The 16969-nt window shown below is 42.9% G+C and overlaps 1 protein-coding gene across 3 annotated transcripts in view; it reads right to left on the bottom strand.

The window, feature by feature from the left end:
- The window catches only part of LOC143815608 (bile acid receptor-like), a 210884-nt gene extending 198708 nt beyond the window's left edge, over window positions 1–12176 (bottom strand). The window contains exons 1-2 of one of the 3 annotated variants that reach the window (XM_077294986.1): window positions 11943–12176; window positions 7795–7866 (exon numbers count right to left, since the gene is read on the bottom strand). The gene's annotated coding sequence lies outside the window, so the exon portion shown is untranslated. The remainder of the gene's footprint in view (window positions 1–7794; window positions 7867–11942) is intronic. The other 2 variants (XM_077294987.1, XM_077294984.1) reach the window with 2 other exon arrangements.
- Between the last annotated feature and the right edge of the window lie 4793 nt (window positions 12177–16969).

Genomic DNA, 16969 nt, shown 5'->3' with positions numbered 1-16969 from the left:
GTGGCTCTCCAAGCGCAACATTGCGTCCCATCTCAATTCCTGTCAATTTTGCATTGAAAAGTCAAACGGCGCTCCTTCCCTTCCGAGCTCTCCCATGCGCCCAAACAGTGGTTTACCCCCACATATGGGGTATCAGCGTACTCAGGACAAATTGTTTAGTAACATCAGTGGCTCTCCAAACGCAACATGGCATCCCATCTCAATTCCTGTCAATTTTGCATTGAAAAGTCAAACGGCGCTCCTTCCCTTACGAGCTCTCCCATGCGCCCAAACAGTGGTTTACCCCCACATATGGGGTATCAGCGTACTCAGGACAAATTGGACAACAACTTTTGGGGTCCAATTTCATCTCTTACCCTTGAGAAAATAAAAAATTGGGGGCAAAAAGATAATTTTTGTGAAAAAATATGATTTTTTATTTTTACAGTTCTGCATTATAAACTTCTGTGAATCACTTAATGAGTCAAAGTGCTCACCACACATCTAGATAAGTTCCTTAGGGCGTTTACTTTCCAAAATTGTGTCACTTGTGGGGGGGTTTTCAATGTTTAGGCACATCAGGGGCTCTCCAAACGCAGCATGGCGTCCCATCTCAATTCCAGTCAATTTTGCATTGAAAAGTCAAATGGCGCTCCTTCGCTTCCGAGCTCTGCCATGTGCCCAAACAGTGGTTTACCCCAACGTATGGGGTATCGGCGTACTCAGGACAAATTGTACAACAACTTTTGGGGTCCATTTTCTCCTGTTACCCTTGGTAAAATAAAACAAATTGGAGCTGAAATACATTTTTTGTGAAAAAAAGTTAAATGTTCATTTTTATTTAAACATTCCAAAAATTCCTGTGAAACACCTGAAGGGTTAATAGAGTTCTTGAATGTGGTTTTGAGCACATTGAGGGGTGCAGTTTTTAGAATGGTGTCACACTTGGTTATTTTCTATCATATAGACCCCTCAAAATGACTTCAAATGAGATGTGGTCCCTAAAAAAAATGGTGTTGTAAAAATGAGAAATTGCTGGTCAACTTTTAACCGTTATAACTCCCTAATCAAAAAAACTTTTGGTTCCAAAATTGTGCTGATGTAAAGTAGACATGTGGGAAATGTTACTTATTAAGTATTTTGTGTGACATATCTCTGTGATTTAATTGCATAAAAATTCAAAGTTGGAAAATTGCGAAATTTTCAAAATTTTTGCCAAATTTCCATTTTTTTCACAAATAAACGCAGGTAATATCACAGAAATATATTAAAACAGGCGTGTCAGTAGAGCTTACATGTCCTCTTTGAGCAGATTTCTGCCCTAGCTCAGCTTTGGGCTACACTTGCTTGGACTAGATAAACTTTTTTAATACATTTGAGGGACTTTTGCTAAATGCACCAGAGTTAGGGCTCATTTTGTATAAAAATCTGTTTTTCATGCTTGCCATCACATTTATTATTACACTAGATGGAGGGCGGTAATGTCACGATGGGGGCAGGTTTTCAGCATTGAGAATTTCGTTCCCCCATGTGCTCACCCACCTATCCACTTTGTCTTTCCCCATGTGCTGACTTCTCCCGTATGTGCTCTCTTCTTTGACCTGTCTAACTCATGTGCTATCCCCCTTGTCTGCTGTCTTGCAAAATAAAATACTGACATTACAGCAGGAGATCGCAGAGGATACATTTTGTGAGGTAAAATATTGTTTAAAAACAGTCAGTGAAATATTTTACCTCACAAAATGAATCCACTGTGATCCTCTGCTGTAATGTCAGTATTGTCTTTTGCTTCTTCCCCTGCCCAGGAGACGTGGTATGCTCCGTACATGGTCAGACATAGACGATTTTTAAAATGAACTTTCGTTCGTGGGAAAAATCCTTTAATCTGACTGGCTTCCTCTGCCTGTAGACACATCGCACATCTGCTGCCGGGATCAGCCAAATGATTCACTGCGCCTGCGCGCAATTCACGCAAGCGCAGTGAATCAGACTGCACCCTCTTTGTGCAGACAGATAGCGGAGGTCACATTAAAACTACCCATGTGCTCCATCTGTACAAAGATGGCGGCGGTCAGTGAATCATCCGACTGATCCCGGAGGCAGCTTGTTCGTGATGGTGTTCCGCTGGTGATACAGAGCAAGAGGCCTAGTACAGCGTATACAGTGTGTGTGTGTAGTGCGTACGACGTATACAGTGTGTGTGTAGTGCGTACAGCATATACAGTGTGTGTGTGTAGTGCATACGACGTATACAGTGTGTGTGTGGTGCGTACAGCATATACAGTGTGTGTATGTGTGTGTAGTGTGTACGGCGTATACAGTGTGTGTGTGTGTGTGGTGCGACGGTGTTCCGCTGGTGGTACCGCAAAAGAGGCTGGTACCACTAGCAGTTTCCATATTGAGACACCCATCACTTGGGTGTCCCAATATGGCAGTTGGTGAACTTCTGCCGCTTGTAATTCTGGGATCCAGACACATCTGGACAGAACTGGATGGGAAGACATTACAAGGTAAGTATATATCAGGATGTTTTGTACACTTTCAGCACATCAGTTTAGACAGAGGACACAGCTTTATGGGAAAGCAGTGATGCTTAGGCTACTTTCACACTAGCGTTGTTTGCTGTACGTCGCAATGTGTCGTTTAGGAGAAAAAACGCATTCTGCAAAGTTGTCCGTAGGATGCATTTTTTCCCCATAGATTTACATTAGCGTATGGCCACACGTCGCAACTGTCGTGCGACGGTTGCGACGTGTTTTGGCGGTCCGTTGGCACGAAAAAAGTTACATGTAACTTTTTTTGCGCGTCGTGCCCACCATTTTCAACCGCGCATGTGCGGCCGAAACTCCACCCCCTCCTCCCCGGACCTTACAATGGGGCAGCGGAAGTGTCGTAAGACTGCTTCCGCTGCCCACGTCGGGCATCACTTTCACAACGCTCATCGGGCCGATGCATAGTGACGGCCCCGTGCCGACGCTAGTGTGAAAGAAGCCTTAATATACAGATGCCGTGCTGCAAAAAATGTGCCAAAATTTGAAACTCAATTTTCTGACACTATGTAAGCCAACTATAGGTGGTGAGAACTAGACAACCTCTTGATTCATCAAATTAATGTTACAGCATGAGAAATGGTGATTATTTTGGGGCATTTTATGACTGTCTAGAATAAATTTGCAATGTCTAGAAATATTACTGGTTTCGTAAATCAGCCCCAGCTTCTTTGTAACTCATTTGATATTAGAAAGTGTTTTTCAATACTAGGTCAATTTCCTATTCTTAAAGACACTCTTGTTAGTTTGTTTCATTAGCTAAACCTCTTCATCTGTTAGTGTAGTAAAGTGTTAATATAATTACACAACAGTAAACTAACATTTATACAGCTTTAGCTAATAAAAAATTATTCTTCACTGTAAGTCTATGGAGCTCGGCTCTGATGCTGTATTGGCTTAGATTGTAAAAGCCACGTCCAGGTCACACAGAGCTCAGTGTGATCCAGAGTCTGAATTGCTACCAGGTGACTCCGAGGAGGAGCAGAACGGTGCTAGATACCGGAGAAGACGGCGATTGTAGATTATATAAAAAAAAATTTACACTGCACTTCAATAACATTCGCACAGGTTAAAAAAAAATAGGAATGCTTATTTAACAACAAGAAATTGACCTAATTTTTTTTTTAAACTTTCTAATATCAAAAGAGTTAAAATGAAACTTCCAGATTTACTAAATTTGTCACTAACATTTTAAACAGGTATTGAGGGACAAAAATGTATGCAAGTACTTTTTTAAAAGGAATTTGTCATAATTTAATACCCCAAACTATTTATATGTGTTTCATTCAAAGACAAGTCCAGGAATACCTTTACATGATTAGTCAGCTATTGAATTGATATATAAATAAAGCTTCTGTCACTCCAGCTCTGTTCCCTGCCCAGTGTTGCCTCCTCCTGCTTGACTCACAGCCTCTATGCTGGGTGACATCAGGCACAGGAGCCATCAGTCAAGCAAGAGGAGGTGGTGGAGAATAGAGCTGGAGTGGCAGAGGCTTCAGATCTACAGCTCATTTGCATGCCAATTCAGATGTTTACTCAGTACTAGAGTAATGAACTGGTCAGGTAAAGGTATTGCTTGACTTGTCTTTGATGAGCTACATGCATATATGAATAGTTTGGAAGGTGAAATCCCGCTGACAATTTCCCTTTAAATACCAAATGCCTACATGACCAAAGTTTTATGCTAGTTTATGACCTGATGTTTTATTTGCTAATAAAGACCTATAGAAAAATAGTGCAAAAAATAACATGTTCACAATAAGTTATAAATAACCTTTTATTATGATACTCTTCTATTTAGGATCAGATTACACTTTTTTTATCCTGTATTAACATATTTTAATAGATTCAAATAATTCATCTGAAGAATGACAGCGTTGTAAATGAAATAAAAATTCTACAATCTTCCTAAGCAGCATATTTATATCTGAAGTAGAGCAATATCAGAAATCGACAAGGATACGCTAAACTAAACTGTTTGTGGATACTTAGGCCTATTGTCATTTATTATATGCAGTGATATAATGTAACCGCCCAAGTAGTAAAAGCAGGGGTGGGATTCAGCCGGTACGACCCGGTACGGGGCAGCCGTTTACTAAAATTTCTATCTGCCAGCGTTCCGGTAATTGAAAATGGTTACCACGCCCCCGGTCATCGGGCCCCCCCTGGACATTTTGTTCTGTGTTTGCTTCTGCCGAACGCCCGATGCATAACAACACTGTGGTGATTTAAAGATACACCTACAGTGTTGTTAATGCATCGGGTGGACGAAAATGGGCGCTGTACCTTTAAGTTGAGTCCGGCTGGGTGCATCATGGTCCGACTCCTGACGTCACGCTGCTCGTGCTCGCATTTCCTCACTCATTCTGAGCAGAGCAGCGTGCAGTGTGCCAGGTCACGTGTCGGCGGGTAAAGTAGGCTGAGGAGGAGGGGGAGGCAGCGGGCTGTCAGGCAGGCAGAGTTACTGAAAGTTACGTGAGTGCACTGCGGCCAGTCTCTCTGAGTCTCTGCAAGTCTCATGAGCAGATGAGGCTTCAGGTGGCTGCGCCTGGCAGTGTGTGGCTGATGAGGGAAGGCGAGTGGGGGCTGCATCCAACAGGGTTCAGTGGGAGGATAGTGGGGAGTGGGACTGCCAGCCCCCACTAGCCTCCCCCCTGGACTCTGCAGCCCCCCAGTCCCCACTAGCCTCCCCTGGACCATGCAACCTCCAGTCCCCACTAGCCTCCCCTCTGGGCCCTGCAGCCCCCAGCCCCCACCAGTCTCCCCTCGGGGCCCCCAGCCCCCACCAGTCTCCCCTCGGGGCCCTGCAGCCCCCACTAGCCTCCCCCCTGGGCCCTGCAGCCCTCTAGCCTCCCCCTGGGCCCTGCAGCCCCAAGTCCCCACTAGCCTCCCCTCTGGGCCCTGCAGCCCCCAGTCCCACTAGCCTCCCGCTGGACTCTGTAGCCTCCCCCCTGGGCCCTGCAGCCCCAAGTCCCCACCAGCCTCCCCCTGGGCCCTGCAGCCCTCTAGCCTTCCCTGGGCCCTGTTGGATGTGGCAGCCAGTCATGGACTATATAGAAGGGAGAAGCTGATGTGTATATGACACGATCGTGTTCATATAGACATCACAGTGCCCCTAACACTTTCTCTCTTATTTTTAGCTACCAGCTGAAGCTGCTGGCTAGAAACACAGTGGATTCCACGTTGACATCATGGAAGACTCCTCAAGGTTTGTTTGGTCCTTGAATAATGTATAGAGAAATGCAGAGCTGTAGTACACAACCCGTATAACACCCCTCTCCCATATACAGTATCAGCGCCCTGTTCTTTGGTGCTAGCATTCTTAGAATTATAAAATTGTAGAGTTGGAAGGGACCTCAAGGGCCATCGGGTCCAACCCCCTGCGAATGCAGGTTTACCTAAGGGCAGGCGCACACGGACGATTTTGCTGCGATTATACGGTGCGTATAATCACAGCAAAGCGGCTGTCAAACCTGCCCTGCGAGCGGGTCTGAGAGTGCTGGAGGGAGCGCATACCTGTGCTCCTGTTCAAAGCCCGGAGTCGACCGCAAGTGTCCTGAATGGGACTCAAAGCCTCTCTGAGTCCCGTTTAGGACACCTGCGGTCGGGGCGGGCTCTGTAACAGGAGCGCAGGTATCCGCTTGACGACTCCCATTGATGGAGAGCTCACCACCTCTCATGGCAGCCTGTTCCACTCTCTAACTACCCCCACTGTCAGAAAGTGTTTCCTAATGTCTAATCTGTATCTCCTTCCTGTTAGTAATTTAACTAAGGATGTTGTGGACTGATCAGCTAAAGCACCTTGTACACTGACAATTGTCCTGTGCAGTACATTTGCTTTAGTCGTTTGTTTCTTTGAATGACTTTAATACTGTATGTCACAACGTATTCTTGTCATTAAGGGAGACAAACTGCTTCCAAAAATATGAATCGTGCCACTGGGCGTGGCTTATTAGTATGGGCGGGGTTATTGAAAATGGGCGTGGCCAAAATTCCGGCCGCCGCGACTTTGAGGACCTGTTGTTAAAAATTTTAATCCCACCCCTGAGTAAAAGGATTTTAACAACCATAAAACGGGTTCTCTGATGAATGACATTTATCAACTATCCAAGGGATAGGGCAAGGTCAAACATACGGTACCATTGATGCAAGTTCTGCAGCCGCACAGGGCTGAACAGTTAGGCAAGCACCTAAAGGCGTGCTTATTATTAGACTGAAAAGGTCCCATGTATGGTTTTTGAACAGGAGCCAGCTTCTGTCTGTGTCCGTCCCTGGGATAAGTGGTATTTATAATCTACCTACCACCTTCAGAACCCACAGTGATCACTAGAATAAATTATTCCACCAAGTGGCCGGACTACAGTGCAGCATGTGTGATTATACGGCTCTAATCAATCATGGCTTCAGTGAGGAGGTATTGGTGTAAGTAATCCGAAACATCTCAACAAAATAAAGATTACATTTAGAGTGTGTTAATACTTTAAGATTACAAAGTGCAAAGGGGATTGTTGGAATGTGCTGACTGACACAGAGGCAGAGCCATTGCTTGCTTTTGCACAAAAAATGCCAAAAATCATATACTCTATCAAAAGGCCTGGAAAAAAGTCTATGTTACCCGATTCACTAAATTTACTTAAACGTTGAGTAAAATGGGTAATTGATCAGGGGATTGTGGACAAAGCAATTAAGAAATTATTTGAAACTTTAAAGTGACTTTCCACCCATAAGCACCATTTATTTTTATCATTTTATATATATTATATAGTCAGGGGCTCTATACTTTGTGCTCAATCGCAGCTGGTGTGGAGATGTGTTGGTCGCAACTGCATCTAGTGATTGACCACAATGGTCACATGCCAGATTAGCTGAAATAGTATGTATGGAGACCATCAGGGGTCTAGAGTAGGCTTAGAAGTTGAGCCTATATGACTTATTATTCATTGTTTTAGAGCATGCTGGATATTCTTTTGAAAAGAAAAACAGAGTTAGACCACATGCCTCTTAATGAATTACAACTGCCATGCAACTCCGTCAGAAATGATACTAAAGTCAGGAACTGGAGTGCATTTCTGATGTAATTTATGCCAGTAAAGTGGCATACATTTTGAATACGTTTGCTGGATATGGTCTTGCCATGCCCTGTCCCACTCAAGCACTGACAACTTTGTCCAGGACTGGTGTAAGACAAGCAAAAGTTGCTAAATTGAATTGTGCAAAAATTTTGCGACATTTCAAGGGTTTTATGCCAGAAAATATCCTAAAATACCTTGATGCATGGGACCCTATAATGTTGTATCTTCATAAACCTTTGACTTTGTGTATTTTATTCTGACACCATCTGTGAAGAAATAGTTATATACCTCATTAAATGGTTTTCGGTGAGTGTACTCTTAAATAAATAGCACTTGCTTAAAATTCTAATATATCCATACACATTTCTGTGAATGTGGTATGACTCAATCCATTCTTTTCTGACACAAACCTTTTCTAATTGTGCACTACAGCATATATTTCAAAATATCACTTTTGGACAAATTCCTTTTATTTGTGGTCTCCACAGACCAGACGAGGTCACTCGTTGCAGATACAGGTATCTTTTGAAAGAGTTACTTTCTTGTTTGGGCGGTAAAGTTATAGAACATGCTTCCTTTCGATCTTGTAGTAGCTGAGAGGATGAAAAGCTTTGAAGTCTTCTTTGAAAACATACATGTGATCCTGACATCTATCTTGCTGCCAAAAGAGCAGGCTAGGATGGAATTTCTTAACTGTAAAAATGTTCTTTACCTTTCAAAACTGCATCTTTGGCCGGTAAGTTAAGAAGACTGAACTATACGTAGATCCTTTTTTCAAGCCACTATATCTCTCCAGCCTTTAATAGCTTGCGTGTATATATCGTCTTCTCGCCACAAGACTCCTCCATTATGTTTCTAGCTTAACCATGTTGGCTCTCAAACTTGTATTACATTTTCCGTAAGCATCAAGCCTAAGTCCTACATGACGGTATTTTGCGTTCGGTTTCTATGAGGTACATGACAACTTTTTTTGTACTCAACATGCTTTCGATTTCATACAGTTTTTCTTTACGTCAGATTCTGTACAAATCCTATGTATGGAAGTGTTCACCCTTAGACTTATGTGGTGCCGCACATATGCCCGCAACCTAAAACCTATTCCAGACAATAACTTTTAAGACAAGTTATATATTCTGACATATATGAAAGTGTGGTTGGTGATAATCTGGATACAGGCATCCTCACAGTTTCCTTTAAAATCTTCTTACTATGGCGTTCAATGGATGAGTGTCATATTATAACTTAATATTACTTGTATCATTTTTTTTCTATCATAATTCCTGTTTCTGATGGATCTCAACGAATAATTACACTCAAAATATGTATTAAATGTTACTCCATTTTCGTGAAGAATAAAAATAAGTGTTAGGCTATGTTCACATGTTGCATTTTTTCCTGCAGGCAAAACCCGTTCTCTTGGCAGTAAAGAAGCTGCTTACAAAAAGCAGGTTTTGCTGCTTTTTTGCTGCATTTTTGTTGTGCATGCTGATAAAGTTTATTGCCCCTCAATAAATCATAATGCAACTTTTGTCACCAAAAACGCAGCAAAACCTGAAACCTGCGTTTTTCTATTGCTGCCTTTTTTGCACTTACCCATTGTTTTCTATGGGTGAAAAAACGCTGAAAGAAGTGACATGCAGCAGATTACAAAAACGCAGCAGTTTTCCAAATCAGTCAGGAAAAAACCAGTGTGAGTGCATGAGATTTCTTAAATCTCATAGCTTTTGCTGGTACTGTAAAATGCTTAAGAATTGCATAAGAAAACAGCCAAAAAACACAGCAAGAATGTAACGGGTGAACATAGCCTTAGCTTAAGCAATTTCATATTCTCATAAACCAACCTGGTATAGGATATGAATATTTGATGGCCAAATTTGCTGAGTAGTTAAGTTAACCAAATAATTTGTGAACTAAAGTATTTGTTCTTCAATTCAATTAATTGTTTAAATAAAAAAAATATTTAGAATTGAGAGTCCTCAGTGGTTGATACCTTTTAATGGCTAACTGAAAAGATGGTAACAAATTGCAAGCTTTCGAGACTGCACAGGTCTCTTCATCAGGCATAGACTAAAAGAAATTCTGAAGAATCACATATTTATGCACAACATAGCATAGAAAAAAAATAAAAACATGGATAAGACAGGTGACATGAGGCAGAATTGCCATGAGTGATAAACAGTTATGTCCATAAATATTGGACCAGTTCTTAGATAAGGAATGTTTTATTGTCCCCACATGTTTTTTTTTTCTGTGCTATGTTGTGCATAAATATGTGATTCTTCAGAATTTCTTTTAGTCTTTGCCTGATGAAGAGACCAGTGTAGTCTCGAAAGCTTGCAATTTGTTACCATCTTTTCAGTTAGCCATTAAAAGGTATCAACCACTGAGGACTCTCAATTCTAAATATTTTTCTATCTACTGGCTAACACGGTACCAAGATATATATTTTTCTTGTTGAAATAAAAAATTGAAAGTATCTTTGATTTTAAATTTTCACCTTTTACACTATACTCTGAAAAATAAATATTTCTATGTAAAGTTCAACCAAATTATTCTTGTGCTGTTTAGATTTGAAAGAAGCCGTGGAAAACAGGGAAGTGTTTCTACAATTGACTTTCAGCGTTTCCAAGGGTCAAACACGACTGAAAATATAGGTTCACCAGTTTTGGTTTTGGGAGGGGGAGTGGATAAAATAAATAATTAAAAAAAACAAACAAAAAAACTGAAAGCAGATAATTTACTTTCCTCAACCATCTGTAATAACCTAAAAATAATTTTTAATGCACAACAAAAACATACAAACCACAATCAAAACTGGGCATCAAGCAGAATGACTATGTCTTCTACATGCAAGATCCTGGCCCAGATGTCAAGTCTCTACGTCTTACTATATGACATTAAATGCATTCCAGCACCAGTTATGCAGTATGTAAGGGCTTTGAAAAAAATATATATTTCACTTTAAACAGTTCCTTTTCGGGAGCAATAAATTCTTTGTATAGGATAACGTCATGCTTAAGTTTAAGCAACTGAATTTTCTCACTATTTGTTAAGTTCCTTGACAGTAAATACGCCATCACACTAATCCTCCTATTAATGAATACTTTATTCCATTTCCTTGGCATTCCAAACATATAGAACATTGAGTACTAATAATGGTTCACAAATCGAACCTAAGGGTAGATTCACAAAGTTTTTGATGCCAAACCCAGGATTTATACTTCCGCTATGTACATCCACTCCTATATTCAGCTTTTATCTGCATCAAATGCCAAATGTGGAAACCAAGTCATTTAAATTTTACTCATATATTTAGTAATGGAAAAAGTAGCAGAAAAATATATTTCCAGAAACTTAATATTTTAAATATAAACAAGATGAATTTACGAAGTAAATTTATATGCGTTACATCATTGAACAATATTTAGGATCTCTAAGAATAAGGTTTTATAGGCCTACAATGACGTTAGCAAATTTCAGGGCACACAAGACACCAATCATAAAAATGATCAAACTATAAATACAAAATTTCTTATATACTATAATATTCAATTATAAGGCTTTGTTCAGGTATCCTTTTAATTTATATACTAGTATGTGTACTCTTAAGTAGGTGCCTCGAACGGAAGCCATACATTGCCTTAGGAATCCAATGTAGAAAACAGAAGTTTGCACATTTACTAGATACAATTGTATGGGACATATCAGCGCTGTTGACCACTCCATTACAAACAACAGAATCCAGTAAGAGAAAATATGCAACAAATGTCTATAATTTTTTTTGCAATAGATTTATAGTGATGTATGCTACAGTATACTCCAGTACTTATAAGTCTGAACTCGACTTATTTATAAGTACAATGTAGATTTTTGCAGATTGGCTACTGTGGGTATATATATATATATATATATATATATATATATATATATATATATATATATATATATATATATATATATATACATACATACATACGCATATATATATATATATAAATATATATATATACATATATACATGTGTATATACATGCATTTACTTGCATTTAATACTGTAATGCAAAGTGCAGTAAGTTAAGTCCTACTATTACGTAAAGTAATGTATGAATTACATTATATATTGTAAAACTAGTTTATGTAGGCAAATTGCATATTACGTAAGAGGAAATAAAGTACATAAATACAAATAAATTGTAACTGAAATTGAATTTTTGTAAAAACTAAATCTCAAACATAAATAAAAAGTTTTTCAAAGTTTTTAGTTTAAACTGAAAAAAGTAAGAAAGTAAACTTAGATATATTTTATGTAAGTTGTAATTGGTAGAGCGAGCACTGTACTCACATACAGCTTGGATGAGCCCTGGTATCTCCAGATGTAGGCACCACTGCAAGTTTGGAAGTCTAATTAAGTCTGATGTCTTTCTGGTGGCTATTTATCAGTCTCTGTGCATATACTCAGGCTCCAGACTTCGGCAGAGCCCACAGCTTCATCAGCCCTCTCTATAATCTCACACACCAACTTCCCACACAGCCCTCCCTCAGGGTCACTGCAAGGGCAGCGAAACAGACATAAATCAAATAATAAGTGGATGGTTGGGGACAGAAGCTACAGGGACGCAAGCGTCACACATTCCCATAGTCCCATTGCTAAGAATGAAGAAATAGTTATGCTCTTTTACCCAATTATTGCAAAACGTCAACCCACATGCTAAAGGAATGAATATTTTATAGAAGGATAATGGTTAAAGGTAATGGCTTTGGGTCTAGTCAACTGTATAGGTAAAAAAAATGCAACTACTTCATACAGATCTACAATTATAAGCTGCCTTAAACAAAAAAATCCCTTTTTGCGTGTTTGCTTGTATATACAGTACAGACCAAAAGTTTGGACACACCTTCTCTTTAAAGATTTTTCTGTATTTTCATGACTACGAAAATTGTACATTCACACTGAAGGCATCAAAACTATGAATTAACACATGTGGAATTATATATTTAACAAAAAAGTGTGAAATAACTGAAATTATGTCTTATATTCTAGGTTCTTCAAAGTAGCCACCTTTTGCTTTGATGACTGCTTTGCACACTCTTGGCATTCTCTTGATGAGCTTCAAGAGGTAGTCAACGGGAATGGTCTTCGAACAATCTTGAAGGAGTTCCTAGAGATGCTTAGCACTTGTTTGCCCTTTTGCCTTCACTCTGCGGTCCAGCTCACCCCATACCATCTCGGTTGGGTTCAGGTCTGGTGACTGTGGAGGCCAGATCATCTGGCGTAGCACCCCATTTCTCTCCTTCTTGGTCAAATAGCCCTTACACAGCCTGGAGGTGTGTTTGGGGTCATTGTCTTGTTGAAAAATAAATGATGGTCCAACTAAACGCAAACCGGATGGAATAGCATACCACTGCAAGATGCTGTGGTAGCAATGCTGGTTCAGAATGCCTTCAATTTTGAATAAATCCCCAACAGTGTCACCAGCAAAGCACCCCCACACCATCACACCTCCTCCTCCATTCTTCATGGTGGGAACCAGGCATGTAGAGTCCATCCGTTTACCTTTTCTGCATCGCACAAAGACACGGTGGCTGGAACCAAAAATCTCAAATTTGGACTCATCAGACAAAAGCACAGATTTCCACTGGTCTAATATCCATTCCTTGTGTTCTTCAGCCCAAACAAGTCTCTTCTGCTTGTTGCCTGTCCTTAGCAGTGGTTTCCTCGCAGCTATTTTACCATGAAGGCCTGCTGCACAAAGTCTCCTCTTAACAGTTGTAGAGATGTGTCTGCTGCTAGAACTCTGTGTGGCATTGACCTGATCTCTAATCTGAGCTGCTGTTAACCTGCGATTTCTGAGGCGGGTGACTTGGATAAACATCCTCAGAAGCAGAGGTGACTCTTGGTCTTCCTTTCCTGGGGCGGTCCTCTTGTGTGCCAGTTTCTTTGTAGCGCTTGATGGTTTTTGCAACTGCACTTGGGGACACTTTCAAAGTTTTCCCATTTTTTCGGACTGACTGACCTTCATTTCTTAAAGTAATGATGGCCACTCATTTTTCTATACTTAGCTGCTTTTTTCTTGCCATAATACAAATTGCACAACACAACTGATGGTCCCAACACCATTTATAAGGCAAGAAATCCCACTTATTAAACCTGACAGGGCACACCTGTGAAGTGAAAACCATTCCCGGTGAAGCTCATCAAGAGAATGCCAAGAGTGTGCAAAGCAGTCATCAAAGCAAAAGGTGGCTACTTTGAAGAACCTAGATTATAAGACATAATTTCAGTTGTTTCACACTTTTTGGTTAAGTATATAATTCCACATGTGTTAATTCATAGTTTTGATGCCTTCAGTGTGAATGTACAATTTTCATAGTCATGAAAATACAGAAAAATCTTTAAATGGGAAGGTGTGTCCAAACTTTTGGTCTGTACTGTATATATATATATATATATATATATATATATATATATATATATATATATATATATATATATGCTATATGTACTATATACAAACAGATGGTTGGATATTAGACTGGTATAAATCTATTAATTGTTCAACTAAAGCCCTCTTTACATGCTTTTATATAAGTTTTTTCAAACCACCAATGAGCAATCGTTATAGTTCTCTCTGACAACAGGAAATAGTTTCTCTACAGCCCTGTAGAGGGCGCTACTATTTGTTGTTGAAAACACTTATGCAAGATGGCTACTTCTATCAGGGTTTCCTCCACCTCCTACACCAGTTCCTGATTTGGTATCTTAGAGCATGTCATCCACATCAGCCAGTAGCTGGAAGCTCTGCATAACTGACTCAATGAAGCGGCAACAGGCTCTACTGAAGCTAATTTGTCCAGGAGACACAGATGCAGAGTTATTGAATGGCATAACAGACCAGACTGATCATTGGCTCTAGCCGCTCAACCTACAACTAGGCATGGTAGTGTTTGATAATAGTCGTATCCTGGTGGCGGATGTGAAGCTTGGCAAGCTCACACACGTACCATGCTTGGTTCATGTGTTAAACTTTGTATTTCAGCGGTTTCTGAAAACCTACCTAGATTTGCCAAAGCTTTTGCTCAAAGTACGCAGCATCAGCGCCCATTTCCGCAAGTCAGGTACAGCTGCCACCGCTCTGGCTGTGCTGCAGCAGCACATGCAAGTGCCAGCTCACCGACTGGTGTTTGACGTCATCACACACTGGAACACCACACTGCACATGCTGGCAAGGCTTTGTGAGCAGCAGAAGCCAGTCATCAATTACCAGCTCCAACACAGCCATCGGTATTCTGGGTAGCCTCTGCACATAACAAGTGAAGAGTGGCCATGGATATCTGACATTTCTGTGGTTCACCAAGACTTTGATGACTGCACAAAGATGGGGAGCGGCAATGTCGCCATAATCAGCGCCAGGGGCGTAACTACCGCGGTCGCAGCGGTCGCCATTGCGACCGGGCCCCGCAGGTCAGGGGCCCCGGCAGGCTCGGACTGGCCCACCGGGGAGGGCCCCCACTGCTCCGGGGGCCCCCCTGGCCGCCCCCCACCCACCCTCCTTGAAGACGATACTCACCCTGCTGCCTGCTCCAGCGATGGTCTCGGCGTCTGCTCTGCACTGCATCTTCTTCCTGCTTGTGCGGTCACGTGGTACCGCTTCATTAAGGCCATGAATATGCGCATATTCATGACTTTAATCAGTATCACATGACCGCACAAGCACAAGCAGGAAGAAGATGCAGTGCAGAGCAGATGCCGAGACCATCGCTGGAGCAGGCAGCAGGGTGAGTATCGTCTTCAAGGAGGGTGGCGGCCGGGGGGCCCCCGGAGCGGCGGGTGCCCCTGGAGCAGTGGGGGACACTGGGGGGGGGGGGCAGAATGCTGGAGACACACACTGGGGCAGAATGCTGGAGACACACACTGGGGCAGAATGCTGGAGTGGAGACACACACTGGGGCAGAATGCTGGAGACACACACTGGGGCAGAATGCTGGCGACACACACTGGGGCAGAATGCTGGCGACACACACTGGGGCAGAATGCTGGCGACACACACTGGGGCAGAATGCTGGAGACACACACTGGGGCAGAATGCTGGAGACACACACTGGGGCAGAATGCTGGCGACACACACTGGGGCAGAATGCTGGCGACACACACTGGGGCAGAATGCTGGCGACACACACTGGGGCAGAATGCTGGAGACACACACTGGGGCAGAATGCTGGAGACACACACTGGGGCAGAATGCTGGAGACACACACTGGGGCAGAATGCTGGAGACACACACTGGGGCAGAATGCTGGAGACACACACTGGGGCAGAATGCTGGAGACCAGGGGCGGAACTACCGGGGTCGCAGAGGTCGCGGCTGCACCAGGGCCCGGGCCCAAAAGAGGGCCCGGTGCCGCCGCGACCTCTGCGACCTCGGTAGTCCGCCGTGGGCGCAGCTTACCGGGCCGCCGCCAGGATGAATTGCAGGCTGAGCGGCCGGTCACTGTGGGGGCAGGCCGTGCGGCGTCACGTTCTTCGGCTCCTCCTCCTCCTTTTCGCGGGGCTGCCAGGCGCGCGCGCGCTGCCTGGGGGACTTCGAGCGGTGAAGCCAAGGTACGTGCAGCAGCAACATGTGGGACATGTGGGGGGTGCGACATGTGGGTGCGCCATGCTCTTCCCAGGTCCCGGGCTGCCTGGCGATGCCGATCGCCGGGCCCCCGGCCCAGGTATGTCCGGGCGGCAGGAGCCGGTGCCATTATCGTTTAGCTGGGGGGGGGTGCCCTGCATAGTGCTATTGGTCAGCTAGGGGGGGGGGTGCCCTGCATGGTGCTATTGGTCAGGTGGGGGGCCCTGCATGGTGCTATTGGTCAGCTGGGGGGGGCCCTGCATGGTGGGGGGCCCTGCATGGTGCTATTCAGCTGGGGGGGGGGCCCTGCATGGTGCCATAATGGGGGGGGGGGGGGCCCCATTCAAAAGTTCGCACCGGGGCCCGCAGGACTGTTGTTACGCCCCTGATCAGCGCAATGATACCACTTCTGAGCCTATTTAAACAGTCACTACTCACAATTACTGTAAAGCTGAAGCTTTGTATGCGTAATAGGTGGAGATGGAGGAAGACATAAAACAGGTAGATACTATCCAGCCCAGCATCATCTCATCTTCTCAGCAGAGACTGGGTAACAATGAGGTGGTGGAGGCTGAGGAGGAACAAGAGCTGGTTGCTAGCGCAACAGAAGCTGGTACCCACACAATGTTTTTCCATCTCTCTTACGTGGATGGGCTAAAGAGGGGAATATGGAGGAAGAGATGGAGGAGGACATGGAGAGAACACATCATGGAGGAGACTGGGAAGTGTTGACTGTAGAGAACTTGGCACATATGGC

Source organism: Ranitomeya variabilis, chromosome 3 (genome assembly GCF_051348905.1).
Source record: "Ranitomeya variabilis isolate aRanVar5 chromosome 3, aRanVar5.hap1, whole genome shotgun sequence".
In the NCBI taxonomy this organism is placed as follows: Eukaryota; Metazoa; Chordata; class Amphibia; order Anura; family Dendrobatidae; genus Ranitomeya; species Ranitomeya variabilis.
The sequence above is the reverse complement of the archived record's forward strand: the minus strand, read 5'-3'. Positions and strand labels throughout refer to the sequence as shown.